The following is a 15211-nucleotide window of genomic DNA, read 5'->3' as shown; positions in this document are numbered from 1 at the left end:
ATTATACACTTTTTTTGGGTAACCTATACATTTGTGTCTGCTTTCTTATAAACACGACCTGGAAAAAATGAAAACGTGTCCATTCCAAAGAGATAATCACATTTCATATAATGTTGTTGATCATCTTGTAACACATAGTTATGGAGAATAGGTTAAATTGACATAAGGGACATTCGTGCAAAAAGTTAATGTTTTTATGACAAATGTGATTCTACATGTTAATGCTTGATTTTTTTTTATACTTCAAATTTCATTAAAAAGGTGTGTAGAGTACTTGCATGTATCTTGATAATATTGTTGCAGCACTTAACGAACTGAATTACTACTGATAGAGATACCTTTTATACGCGCTTTGCCTGCACGTGAGTGGAAACTATATATCAAATATTATGAAGTAGGTCAAAGCCGTCTCAAGATTCATTATATCGTTCGATCATTGGGAGAGAAAAAGACATTGAGAGAGAGAAAGACATTGAGAGAGAGAGAGTCAAATATAGACAGAAATATTTGCCAATAAACTTCAAATGTTGTAAATTATTCAAAATTCTTTACTTGATATAAACTAAGAGTCAAGTCATGTAGTTGGATTTAACGATCTGTTGATGATTCAATGACCTTCAACAAAGGATCGAAACAGCGTTGACGTTCTTTCCATTAACAATTCAAACTTTTCTGACTGGGTTCAATTAATTTATCCTCCAGAACAAGAAATTTAAGAAACAACAGACAAGGCTGCCTCTGCCTCAGCTTTAGACTTATACCTCGAATTTCACATAAAAGGTCATCTCAGTTCCAAAATCTATGATAAACAAGACGATATTAATTTTGAAATAATCCCCATTTTAGAAGCAAAATAAAAACTTCACCAACATATGGGATATAAATTTTCCACTTTTTCGGTATTCAAGAGCGTGCATCTGCTACTCAGACTTTGTAAAACGTCATCAGTGTTTGAGCCGAAAGTTGATGAACCAATGGTATGCCAAAAAACGTCTCGTCCTTTATCTTAAAAAGATCATCAGTAGATACCAAGACCTTGTTGATAAATATTCCGTATCAACTTCAAAAATAATACACGATGGTCTTGAAGTATAGATTCTAGGTCCTGGCGTTGTTTATCACACATTCGTTGTTAATATGATGGAATTTTATGCAATTGTCATACAAGTGTAAGGTTTAGCTAGCTATATAACCAGGTTTTATCCACCATTTTCTACATAAGAAAATGCCCGTGCCAAGTCAGGAATTTGACAGTTGTTATCCATTCGTTTGATGTTTTAGAGCTTTTGATTTTGCCATTTGATTAGGGACTTTCCGTTTTGAATTTTCCTCGGAGTTCAGTATTTTTGTTATTTTACCTTTTTTGTACATTTTTGAAAATAATTAGTTCATGTCAATAGTTCATGCATTGCAATAGCATGCATTGCAATAGCATGCATTGCAATATCATGCATATTCGACAGGATCGGCTCATTTGGCAAATTTAGAACAACTTACTTGGCGGTTTTCGTCCATTATGTTTTCCTGTCCATCTGCCTCATTCAAACTGTAGCCAGCAAACAGTTCTCTCCTGGTAAGACCATCAATGTTCGCAACATAATTTGAGATATACTCTCCACAGTTCAAAGAAAGATATTCTGTCATCATAATTTCCTCATCTTTAAAGATTTACATGTAAGTAAAATTCATCAATTAGCACAAATATGTGCAATCTGTATAGGGTACTTCTGTTATTGTAAAGATACATTATCCGAGTTTATTATGTATGCCTCAAGACAAAATTAAAAGAAATTGAAATGGAAAGAATTTTTAAGAAAAGAACCAAAACCTTTTTTTTTTAAATAATCATGAGTAAATAGTTGATGAATGAGCAAAAACAATTAATATGTTATCATGACATAATTATTGCTGCAAATAAATGGTGCTCTAAATAATGAAACAATATTAAAGGTTAACATTTTTATATAAGTTGAACATGAATTGCAATGAGCTATGACAACGATTTAAATGCTCATTGCTCGTGTAAATAAAATTAATGAAGCCGAATACATCTTTGCTTCATGTAATTGCAAACGTTAAACTAAAACTCTTCAACTTTGTGACAGTGGTAATACGGTATGAGTCAATAATTGAACAGAAAATATTTACAAATCTGGAGCAACTTATTTTCTCCGTTTCTTTTCTTCTAGTTTATGTTTTTCTATCGTTAGTTTTGATAATAATGCTTCTATGACCGTTCTGGTTTTTTTCGCTGTTTTGATTTCGGCAATATTGTTGTCTCTTTTTTTCCCCTATTTAATGGTTTCGTTTGTCTTTTGCTATCTAATGTTCATTTTCTTAAAATGTATTGTCAAATAATGTCTAATTATATCATGCCATAACAGAATCACTTGCTACTTGTAGTAGGCTACAGTCTATCAATAGCTGCTAGTAGTACGATCAAAATACAACTTGTACAAGAAACGATGTCAGTGTGTAAGTGTAATAAACGTTGTACAAGTGAGGAGAAAGATACTAAAGGGAAATTCAAACTCATCAGTCGAAAAAAAACTGGTTTTGAGTGGCAAAAAAAGATAAAGACGAAAAGACAGCAACATTATATAAAACACAACTAAAGACTGAGCAACAGGAATCCCACCATTAACCGGGGGTGATATCAGGTAACAACTCTAAAGGCTGATGTATACACATATGTTAGACTATGCATTACATATATCATGTATAAAAGGATTATAAATTTTACTTTTTGTATTTCCTTTAAAATTGTTGTATAAACATAACAAATAATGATGGGATTTCTTTTTTATTCTCCGATTTTGTAAATCGATATCATTTTAACGACAAACCAGCATGCCACTTATTGGACTTTAAAGTGTAAACTACGTCTGAGATTTGATTAATAGCCGTTAAGTTCTCTATTGGAAATAGTATACCAAGTTTTTCTTCAAAAGACCATGCTCTTATTATTCCGTCTGTTATTCTTTCCCATAGACTATCATGTTCGTCAACTTTGATGTCAAATACTGAAATCTGCAAAAAGTCAATATAGACAAAGCGTTAATACGTTGTTAATATTTTCAAGAGAAACAGGGGAAGGTAAGCCATTATTTTATACAATAGTCATTTTTACATCTTGTTTGTGATGTTTATAAGTACGATGTAAAAGTTGTATACAAAAACAAGCTATTTGTACAAGATTATGTTACATTGATTAACAACCCAGCGTCAGTTTTCAGTTTGTGACGAGCGTTTTAACTGACGTTACCCATAATGGATATAATTTGCGTCGGTCGAGACAAGAAAAAAATACTGTAACAAAAAGATCTCGTCACAGATACATGACAGATATGTCGATTAAAGTTAATACTTGATCAAGTTATGTGGTGTCAACTTTCCAAAATCTTAAGAAACCTTTAAAAATGATCAACTTGTTCTGAAAAGTAAACAATTTTGAAAAAAGTTTAAAATACAAAATCAACAATCCCAAGTTTTTCTTGTTGTTTCAAATTTTTATTTCGTGTTTCTCGCATGACATATTAAATTCAGCACCATATCTTATGGACAAAAGGAAATAGTTTAGTTACACCGCCATCTCAATATACGAAAACGACAAAATGATAAACAACACTCTACAAAACAACAGTTTTTATAGACTGTTACGTACTAATTCGACAAAGAACATGTATTAAGTTGAAAGCAAAAACGTTTTTTAACTATATATAATTATAGCCAAGTCAAAAGAAAATCAAGGGATATCAACAATCAGGCAAATTCTGTAGGTGCCTAGCGTAAAGGAACGGATTGAGTTTGATGCATAACAGCAAAACCTTCAGTTAATTTACGTCAAAATACTTTTAGGGAAATATTGAAAAGTAACTAAATTTTTTTCATGCGAGCCTACTTTGTTACACGATTCAAGATTTTTCTCAAGTATATGAATTTCGATTTTCATATATTTATATTTACAAAATCTATGGCTATACTCATGAAAACGTTGAAACATTGCATCGAGAAAACAAAAATCTTTCAGCTTGATTTAACTTGTTATACGGTTTAAGCATACATATTTTACACATGTGATGCTTTTGTTTAAGAGCTTGCCCATGCGGTTCAACGAAGATCACAGCCTGTTTTGGCGTTTTTGTTGTTCTCTCTTCTGTTTTCGGTGTTGTTTTGTAGACTGCTGTTTGTCCTTTCGTCGTTTTTCATATTTTTGTTTTATTGTGTTATTCGTTTTTCTTTGGCTTAAGAGATTGAGTATCTTTTGTTATTTTGCTTACTAGTTATGGGGTTGTTAAAGCGTTAATCATTCTCAGATTTTAGCTTTGCGATTTGTCTTTCAGTCAACGTTGTTAAACCAAATTAAAATTACAAACGATCTTTTTTCGTATACATCAAAATGAAAAATAAACTTATAATATCAGGTTATTAATTGTAAATTGTGCATGGTTTGAGATAACACATTGATTAAACTCGAATATTCGATGATGATGTTGCAAACATCTATACATAACAAAAAAAAAAACTGCACGAATAATTTGGAGTATGCTTGTATTGACATATTTAATTTATGGAATAATAAACACATTTAATTAAACACATCATGTTATTATTTTCATGATATTATGCTGAAGTACAGATAGAATGTACGTTTGAAGCCAATTAATATCATATATCATCACTATTTTATATTACACATGCATCAATTTTCTGTATGTCATTATGTCATTAAATAGACTTATGTACCATCCAATCCTTTGCAATGATCATTTTGAAGACTTCCAGTATTTTGTTAAAATGCCCTTTCGTGAAACGTCTTGTTATCAATATTGGTAATTCCTTCTTTAGTTTTGAAAAGCTACAAATATCATCAATGGTACAAGCATTGAATTTTGACATTTAATGCAAACATAGTACATAAATTTAAATTTGATCATTTGTTTTGAAATAATAATAATACTTGCTTAGAGTTTCAGACGTCATAACTAAAATGAATGTATAATGTGAAGATTGTTTTATATAAAACGAGTTCTAATTTCTTCATTAAAATGATAAACAATAGAGTTGGATAACACGTCATGCAATTTCTAATCTGTTCTTTATAGTGTGAAAGCCTCATTTCGAAATGTGTTTTAAGATTTTTGATTTGTATATATAATATAAACACGTCCTTGTCAGTGTCATTGAAATACTTGCGGTCTTTCCTTTTTCATAAATATTGTCTGTCGGATTTGATAATGTAATAAGACAGTTGAACGTTAACAAATTACTCTTCCAGGCATAAAGCAATCAGGTCAGCAGCTCCGCCAGTTCCTTTGACAACCACTACGGATATATCACTGTATATTGCTCTCATAACATGATCAAGTGTGTCTAAATCACCATTCAGCACCAATAAAGCAACCGGAACTCGAATATCTAAGTCAGGAAAGAAGATGCATACATACATATTAAAACTTCAAAACATACAAATTAATCGAATATCATATAATCAAACTGTAATGATATATATTGAATATCTCCCAGTCTCTACGAGTCTAAAAAAGAACCATAGTTTTTTTGGTTTACCATAAATTGTTCATAGATCGACTTTAAAATCTATTATCCTTTCTATTTGAAATATTTACTATAATGTTAATCTATTTTGTCAGTTTGTCAGTATAACTCGTGTTCAACAGTTATGATATCTTTCAAGTCTAAGTACATTATTGAGAAAATCTGTATTACCTTGACACTGTGGACTTTAACTTATTAATGGTTTATTACAATAATATTACTTTTGATTTTCCTTATGAAATAAATCCCCGAAATCTACCAAGTTTGAAAGTTCGATAAACATAAACATAAACATCCCTGACGCAAACAACAAAAATCGTTAGGGGAAGCTTCTCCATAAATAATTACGAGTATTTAATATCTTAGAATTATATCTATAACGCGGATTAATTTTAATGGAGGGTAGTCAATCTCGGTCTTCTTAGATTCATTCTAACGATATGGGTTTCAGATTTGTACTTTAGTCTTCACAACTATACGATTAGTCTGTTTTGTGACTGTTCATGCTCATATTACTTTATTTAAGTTTGTTCTCAGTGATTTTTAGGCAAGACCCCTTTTTTGGACATTGTGGTTTTTTTTCTCGAACTCGTTCCTTCATAAAATTATGTAGTTCTAAATTTGTTAATAGCACTATATTAGCATCATATACATCCAATGTAAAAGTAAAATACATTTTCTTCAAGATCAGAATGGCTGTTTCATAATCATTATCTTACTTGACTGCATTTTTGATTCTGTTTCGCCTTCTTTAAACGATACCTGACCTTCTGAGTTGATATACTTTTCAAGTTCCAGAAGCTGGAAGTTATATTATCAATATGTTTGTTACATAATAATACATAGAATATAACTGTTTTAAGCAACTTTAGTGTTTGCTTTTCTAACATACATTATATAAAATATGTGTTTTTACCTGTATTAATTATCTTTTTTAATTCAGAATACACTCGTATAAACAGATCGTAAGAAGCTACAATCTAGTAAAAAAACTTTGGAAACACGAAGGTGCAAAGAAAGAATCTCTTAACATTCTGTACTGTATTGATAGAAATGTTCATTGGAGAATATTGTAAAAAACTTGATATTAAACTATTGGATAGATTGTAACGACAAATTTCAGGTTATAGGGCTTTTTGACAAATATTTCAACATACATTTGAACAAGATTCATGATACAGGTTATCGATTGTTTTACAAACCGTTTTGGCTAAATTAAAAACTTTATGTCTACTAGACCACACTAATTGTTCCCTATCATATCTTGGTTCTCTCAAATTTATCATGTTTATTATATTTTCTTACTTTGAGTAACACAACGGTTGCTTATAGTAAGCGTACCTTTCCGGAGCATCGGAGACCACCAAAAACTTTGATAAGGGTTCGTATTCTTCGGTTTTTAGTTTTCCATTTAGTGTTTTGTGAACGTGTTTGTCCTTTTGTCATATCAAAATGTTTGACATTTATGTTCATTAGAAGTTTTGATTAAACCGTAAAAAATAAACTTACATCTTTAAAGTGTTCACTTGTATAACCTGTATGCTCTTCGTCGTTCTGGAGAAGATAAGTATTTTGGAAATGTAAGATTCTGTTAATAAGATCATGCAAACATATTAACACAAATTAAAGACCATCAACCATAAATTGATAATTGCATTTTCTTATAGATATTCGTCGTTTTCAATGGACAAAATAAACAGTTACAAAAACCATAAAGTTTTAAATCTCATGTTTGAGACACAGATGTTGGGCCATGCAGTGTATTAAATTGCATGTCTATGTATAACATGCACTGAATATGCAAGAGCTGTTATTCCAGTTGACGTATATGGTATCACTCGTTTTGAATCTAATATAATGCAAGCACATTTACTGCTGTGTCCTTGTGTACATATTGGCAATGTGTACATTCGAAAACAATTGTGCTGAACTGCCTTCATCTTAAACTTACCTTACTCGTGTAAATGGTATCTTTAGATGTGAGTGATAAGCTTTTATATCTAAATCATTATATAAATGTAACATTTATTTTTAAATGCATACCTAGCTGATCTTCTTATCATTTTTATCTGGTAAAAATATCATGTATTTATATTGGTCACTGTATGTAATTAAAAGGTTGCACAACCATGTCATTCATATAAGGCAATATATAACGGTTCACAGCACCTTTGCGGATTTTGCCTTAAATTACTTAATGCTAATATTTTCACTATATTTATTATAAACGATCATTTGTTCATATACTAGCCTCCAATGGAAAACCTTTTGAACAACAGGTCGTTTATGATAAAGTAAGTTGAAAAATTGTCGTAGTTTTCTTACTTGGCAAAATGAAATGATTCTGTCTTTTTCTATATTATCAAAATTGCGCTTTCCGATATCGATGAAATCAAAACTTCCTGTCAAAATATACTATAAACTACTTACTGTTTTGTGTTCTTTTAGGCTGTCCTGACAAAAAAAAGGATTTACTTTACTGTAGATTATAACCATAATAGTTTTAAGTTTAACATGTATTTAAATTTGTCTTCTGTTTTATTTGTTTTTTTTTAAATGTTTTGTTTAATTTTTGCTGTACAGTCAAAACAAGCTTAAACTAGGCTTATAATTTTGATCGCCAGACGCGTGTTTTGTCTTCTTAAAACTTATAAGTGGCGCCCAAATTTGAACAGCGAAAAGGCCTAAATCAAATGAATGAGTATAGAGCTCTACCAAACCGATAATTCGAGAAATTTTACCGAATACAGCTTAGGCAATCTATACATTCAAGAAGAAAAACCTAAGCGCTTGAAGTAATTCAATATTGTAAATACAATAACATTATAAAACGTGAACATATCTGTAGGTGTCCTGTGAACACAAAAGTGTTGATTACTTGGCTGGTGAAACCAACGGGGTTGAAATCAGGAGTTTTATCGACCAAGGGGTTCATCAAATATCGTTGGAGCCAAACATTAAAACCAAATCAAATAAGAAGTTGTAGAGAATTCAAAATACAAAAAATGATAAAAGTTTGGTTGATAAATTGCCTTAGTTGTATTTATAACATCTTTAGTAACTGTTAATATAATATAGGTCTTTAAAGTTTATAGTTTTTGAAAACACCACTGTCACGACATTGTCAATCTCGGTGTGCTGTGCGTTTACGATTGTCTGTGAAGAGCGTTAAGATGTTTCAGATTTTGTGTATCAGTCAATGTTAGGCTATTTTTCATAACTGTGTACGCTTATAATTCCGTTGGTTTTTTCTCGATGAAACCTTTGGTACATTTTACAAAGACTAAGTTCTAAACTCCGACATGCAAACTTGAATGTTGATGATTCAGTATGGTTCGATAACTTGTAACATGATTGCTTGTGTTTTGTTTTCCTACATTCTGGCATGAAACATGACTGATGAACTTCGTGTATGAAATGCACATATGCAAAATGCAAAAATATACATAACATATCTTACAGAAAGATGCATTGAGGTGTATCCATATTTTTGTGGTAAACCTTCCATAAAACAACTCCTGCTAACAACACTTTTTACAAAATCTGTGTTTTTCTCATGAAATAAAAAACCACATCCTATTCAAGAGAGAAACAAAGTTGTCAAACATAAATATAAATGCATTGTGAGTCCTTACAAGACATTTGCTATAGCGCGTTGTAAAAAGTGATACAGGAAAATAAGAATATGTTTATTTGAGTATAAATATTTTCAAATAGAATAACTTCAAAGTGGATAGGCGAAAAGAGAATTTGAACTGAAATTAAAACAGATTTTATATGTTTATTTTGCAAAAATGTAAAACACTTGCCAAATGTCACATAAGCATCTGTCAAAGTGGAACTGAACAAAAGAAAGAGTGGCACTCCCCTAACATTTGACAATACATACATGTCTCTATTTCGATTGGTCCCGTGCTCGTGTTAATTGGTAATATTTTAAAGGATAATGTTGGTTTTGAGCGTACACGTAGTTCCAGAAATACAGCTGGTACATATGCTTTCATATTTCGGTTAATAATGCATGCAGTCTTGTAAAAAGGTTAGCCGTGTCTGTAATGACATTTTTGATTAATGAGCGTAATATATGTATGATTGGTAAATAATTAAGTCAGGGATTTCGTTACCACAAGGGTACCTGGGGAATAGAAATATAGTCACTACAGGTCTTCTTCCGACTGGCTGTAAAACCCTTGCCAAAGCAGACGTCCGTTTGGTTTTGCAGGATGTACAACTACAGTCTGGCCAGAATCGGGACGTTCAATCCGATATCTTGTGTAGAGAGAGTTCAACGCTATCCTCACATCAAAATTCTTGTAACAAATCTGTTAAGGGTCCGTGGGTGGTCTGTTACCAGGCAAAATTTCTGTTTTTCCAGTGATAGTCCAAATTTCTCCCACCTTCAGTCACGAAGGCTTCTATATTATGACCCACCTATTGTATTTATTGTTATTTTGTTCTCGTCCTAAACATACATTAAATATTTGCCACTGGACTTTAAGCATCCATCAAACAATCATTCGTTATCACTTATTACTTTGAACCGTTACTAAATTCTTAAATAGATACAAAGATTTGGTTTGCAAGTTCGGCTGTACTTATTTCAAACGGAATAGCACATCCTAGATTTTACGGTGATGTTGTTCACCAAGCCACGAAATTTAGAGACGATCCGGGTACACTTATCTATTCTTTTACATGTTTAATTACACTTATTCTAAAAGATTACCAATTGCACACTGTAATTAGATCTTTGAATATTGTTTTGTTGGTATAAAATGTTAATTTTGTAATCAGTAAATTAAAACTGTACTAAATATTAATAATATTCACACATGAACTTTCACGATCTACAATCTGTCGACACCTATATAATGGCATTGCAAGAGGTCTTGTTTTTTCTGACTGTTAATGTCTTTACACTAAACCCAATGGATGTTATGTGTGTGCTGACTGATATTTTAGTCTTTTCAACATGATTTGTTTAATAAGATGTCATTAGGTTTTAACCAGCTGCCAGAAACTGCGAGAACTCTCAGATCTGTACTGTGTGTCTTTTTGGTTACTAGTGATGCAAAATTACCCTGTCAAGCAGGTCTGGGTTGTGTTATACGTTTTTCTGCTTTTTGTCGATCTAATGAGTTACGCCCGTTTTAACTGATGTGTATAGTTTGTTCTTATGTTTTGCCGTTACACCACTGTCCCAGGTAAAAGAAGGTTGAGCGCTTACAAACACGTTTAACCCCATCACGATCTGTATGTGCATGTCTCAAATGCAGTTCAGTGGTTGTTATTGATTCTTGTTTGTAAATTCAGATTTTTGTAAATTGTTTTTTATGAATGAAACAGTTAGTTTTACCAGTTGAATTCTTCCTTTTTTTCATAACGAGGCCTTTTATAGCCGACTACATGGTATGTGTTTTTCTCGTGTTTGAAGGCTGTACTGTTGTATATAATTGATTACATCCGCTTCATTCAAACTTTGGTGGATAGATGTCTTATTGGCAATTATACCACATCTTCTTATTTTTTTTTAATAAAGAATGGTTTATAAAGGTTTTATGAACGATAACAATATTAATAACCTATTTAAGGGGGTACCAAACACTATACCCCAAAAAAACCCTGTCATTTAATTTTTCTCTCATTTATTAACTAGGCCTAGCTAAACATCTTCTTAAAATATCAATCGATTTGAACCATAGGCTTGAAAGATTTGGAAACTCGAATATAGCATCTTGTACATGCTAATATCGGCCAATTTTGGAAGTTTCAGAAATATGGGTATAGGTGTATATATGTTAATATTAAAAAAAAATAATTCTAAATTGACAATAGCATAGTTTATAGTGATAACTGAGGCGAATTTAAGTTCGCAGATACCCTTTACTTGTAAGTTTTTTAATCTGGATTCAAATTTTTGTCCGAACAAAAAAGGGGTATCAGAGTCAGCTCATAAAGTGAATGTGATGGGTTTAGTATTTGAAGAAGAATTTTTTTTATTAAATGTGTCGTATAATTTTTCAAAAAACTAAACATTTGTAGTGCTATATCAGACTGTTGTTCTTGTAAAAATTATAAAAAATTAACCACCAAATTTTTTCGTATTAAAGTTTATAATACGCTCCCACCCTCAAATTGGCTCAATAAATAAGAGCAAAATCCATTCTGATAGTACATAATGGCCATAACTTTTTTTTCTTTTGATCTAGGCCTTAAATATTTGGCATGCTGATGAATCATCATGAGTGTAAGTGTCTTGTATCATGATGACCTTCATGTGACCTTCAAAATTTGACCTCAAGGTCAAATAATGTATTCTTTCGCAACACAACCAGGCAATAACTTCTTCGTCTTTTGATCACCTTACATCTTTGGTATGTGGATGTATCATCATGAGGTGGTGTCCTCCCTTACAATTTTGACCTTCGTGTGACCTTGAACTTTGATCTCGAGGACGGTAACTGTATTCTATGCAAGAAACACTTGAGCAGGCCATGACTTATCTTTTGACCTAGGTCTGAGATTTTGAGCTCGCTAATTCAATTGAATTGAATTCAAAGTTTTATTTAGAGTCAATATTTAGTTAACAAATACATATTACACAAGCTCTAATCGACCATACAACAATATAGATATAAGAAGATGTGGTATGAGTGCCAATGAGACAACTCTCCATCCAAGTCAAAATTTATAAAAGTAAACCATTATAGGTCAAAGTACGGTCTTCAACACGGAGCCTTGACTCAAACCGAACAGCAAGCTATAAAGGGCTCCAAAAGTTACTAGTGTAAAACCAACGGTCTAATCTATATAAAAAACGAGAAACGAGAAACACTTATGAACTACATCAACAAACGACAACTACTGAACATCAGATTCCTGACTTAGGACAGGTGCAAACAATTACAGCGGGTTTAAACATTTTAATGGCACCAAACCTTCACCCTTATCTGAAACAATAGTGTAACATCACAACATAGAAGGGCACACTATAAAATATCAATTGAAATGGCTTAATTCAATCAAAAGACATATTAACACCAGTGAAAAAATAAATTTGATCTATGATACAATGTAAATACAAAATAAATAAACTATGGGAAGAATAATTAAAATAACATGTTATACCGCTGTGAAATGTTAAACAATTTAAGAAAAACATTATTCTTGAACAAAATTATCAGCCATTTTCAATTACTTTAAACACTGGTAAATGAAAATAATTTTGTTGTATGTGTACAGTTCAAATAGAGAAAGGACATATTTTTACAAAATAAATAATTTTGATGTTCATAGTACGAAGAAGTGAAAATTTATAGTAATACCAAACACTTATCGAAGCTGGTGTATAGACCAGATATAACTCTGAATAACATTAAATAACAAAAAAGCATTACAATTAGTATCAACAGGTCAAATAAACAAGAAAGTACGATTTGAGAGTACTCGCAGTTACTGACAGCTAGTTAAAAGCCAAAAACAATTAATAATAAAAATTCATGCATCAGAGACTAAAATCAACTAAAACACATCCCAGGGATTTAGTATTTTAACGTCATGGACAGTCAAAGAAGACATAACTTGTGCAATGCCAAAAATAAATGTATCGACAGGCAGTAGGATAGTTAGGAGTTAACCTCTTTATAGATCAAAATGAACGTGGGTGTGTCTTTATACATCCCGTTTGAAAAGAATACAAATTTAGTGATATTTTAATTTGCTGATGACAAAATCGATACTAGTGCCAATGTAAACTTTATTCAAAGATCTAATTACAACATTGGTAAGAAAACCTTTACTTATAAGTTTGATTAAAGGTTCGATGAGTTTACACGGATCATATAGTGATTTCCGCGCTTTAAGTACAATATTACCGTAAAATTTAGGACGTGAAATACCGTTTAGAATCAGTTTTCTACAGGTACAGCCAAATTTACTAATCAAGTCTTTGTATCTATGAAAGAATTTAGTAAACGTTTTACGTAACTTATGGTAACGAAATCCCTGACTTAATAATTTACCAGTGATGCATTGATTACGTTCGTTAAAATCTATGACATCACTACACACACGGGTATAACGAACGAGTTGGGATATATAAACACCGTATGATGGAGCCAAAGGAACATCGCCGTCTAAAAAAGGAAAATTAACAATAGGGAATGAAAAGTCGTCTCTTTTGTCATAAATTTTAGTATGGAGTTTTCCTTTAGAGATTTAAAAGTCCAAATCTAGAAAAGGACAACTACTGCTGTTTATGTTAGATTTAGTTAATATAGACACACATTATGACATATCAACCACTTCCATGCACACGGAATACATAAAGGACATGTAGTTACATAAAAAATTCAAAAAAGGTATAGTTTCTATTGAGGCGAAGTGTACGTACTGAAGTACTCCACAGAATGTTTTTTAATTTCACATACGGATTCTGCTTGTAAAAATACACGGAATAATAGAATAAAAAAGGGAGTAACCGATTTTCGTTTTTGAGATACGAGCTGTTGAAATTAACAGCATGAGATGCCAAAACTCATAGGATACATAGGGAAAATATTAAAAATCGGCAGATAATTTACATGATCAAGATTTTCAATTTTGTTGGTCTACAGATTTAAAAAAAAAGATATACGATTCAGAAATGAACGACGAATTCATTGGTGCAAAGAACCACGGCTCCTGAAAATCTGAACTAGGTGATAAAATAGAGATGACCGTGCAAGATCCTTTTTTGTTTATAGCTCTTCATATTTTTAATAAGCTTTGGATTTTCAAATATTTTGGCCTTGAGAATCACTGAAGAGACATTGATTGTCGAAATGCGCATCTGGTGCAGAAAAATTGGTACCGTTTATGTTATTACTACAACTGGGTCGATGCCTCTGCTGGTGGACTGATAGTCCCCGAGGGTATCACCAGCCCAGTAGCCAGTACTTTGGTACTGGCATGAAAATACGGATTTTATGTTATTAAAATTTGCTGTTACAAAATTTTGGAATTTATTTAAAATTAAGGAATGTATCTCCCTCATGCAAAGCTCTGATTCCTTGTCCGGCTTTGGCTATACTTTTTGGTCCTTTTTTGTTTATAGCTCTTCATATTTTTAATAAGCTTTGGATTTTCGAATATTTTGGCCTCGAGCATCACTGAAGAGACATTGATTGTCGAAATGCGCATCTGGTGCAGAAAAATTGGTACCGTTTATGTTATTACTTCCACTGGGTTGATGCCTCTGCTGGTGGACTGATAGTCCCCGAGGGTATCACCAGCCCAGTAGCCAGTACTTTGGTACGGGCATGAAAATACGGATTATATGTTATCAAAATTTGCTGTTACAAAATTTTGGAAATTATTTAAAATTAAGGAATGTATCTCCCTCATGCAAAGCTCTGATTCCTTGCCCGGCTTTGGCTATACTTTTTGGTCCTTTTTTGTTTATAGCTCTTCATATTTTTAATAAGCTTTGGATTTTCAAATATTTTGGCCTCGAGCATCACTGAAGAGACATTGATTGTCGAAATGCGCATCTGGTGCAGAAAATTGGTACCGTTTATGTTATTATGTATAATCATAGAATTTGATAGTATTTCTGAAGCGGTTAGGAAAATTATATACAACTGGTTTTTAGTTTAAAGGAAATCAGTCTTAAAAA

General features: G+C 31.9%; 1 long non-coding RNA gene across 1 annotated transcript; it reads right to left on the bottom strand.

Annotated features, from left to right (window-relative positions):
• Positions 1–1515: 1515 nt before the first annotated feature.
• On the bottom strand, positions 1516–5409 carry LOC127706486 (uncharacterized). Its single transcript, XR_007984482.1, has 3 exons — positions 4747–5409; positions 2934–3030; positions 1516–1658 (listed from the first exon to the last, which is right to left on the bottom strand). It is a non-coding gene; the product is annotated as an uncharacterized LOC127706486 (long non-coding RNA).
• Between the last annotated feature and the right edge of the window lie 9802 nt (positions 5410–15211).

This window comes from Mytilus californianus, unplaced genomic scaffold (genome assembly GCF_021869535.1).
Source record: "Mytilus californianus isolate M0D057914Y unplaced genomic scaffold, xbMytCali1.0.p SCAF_6, whole genome shotgun sequence".
Lineage (NCBI taxonomy): Eukaryota > Metazoa > Mollusca > Bivalvia > Mytilida > Mytilidae > Mytilus > Mytilus californianus.
The sequence above is the reverse complement of the archived record's forward strand: the minus strand, read 5'-3'. Positions and strand labels throughout refer to the sequence as shown.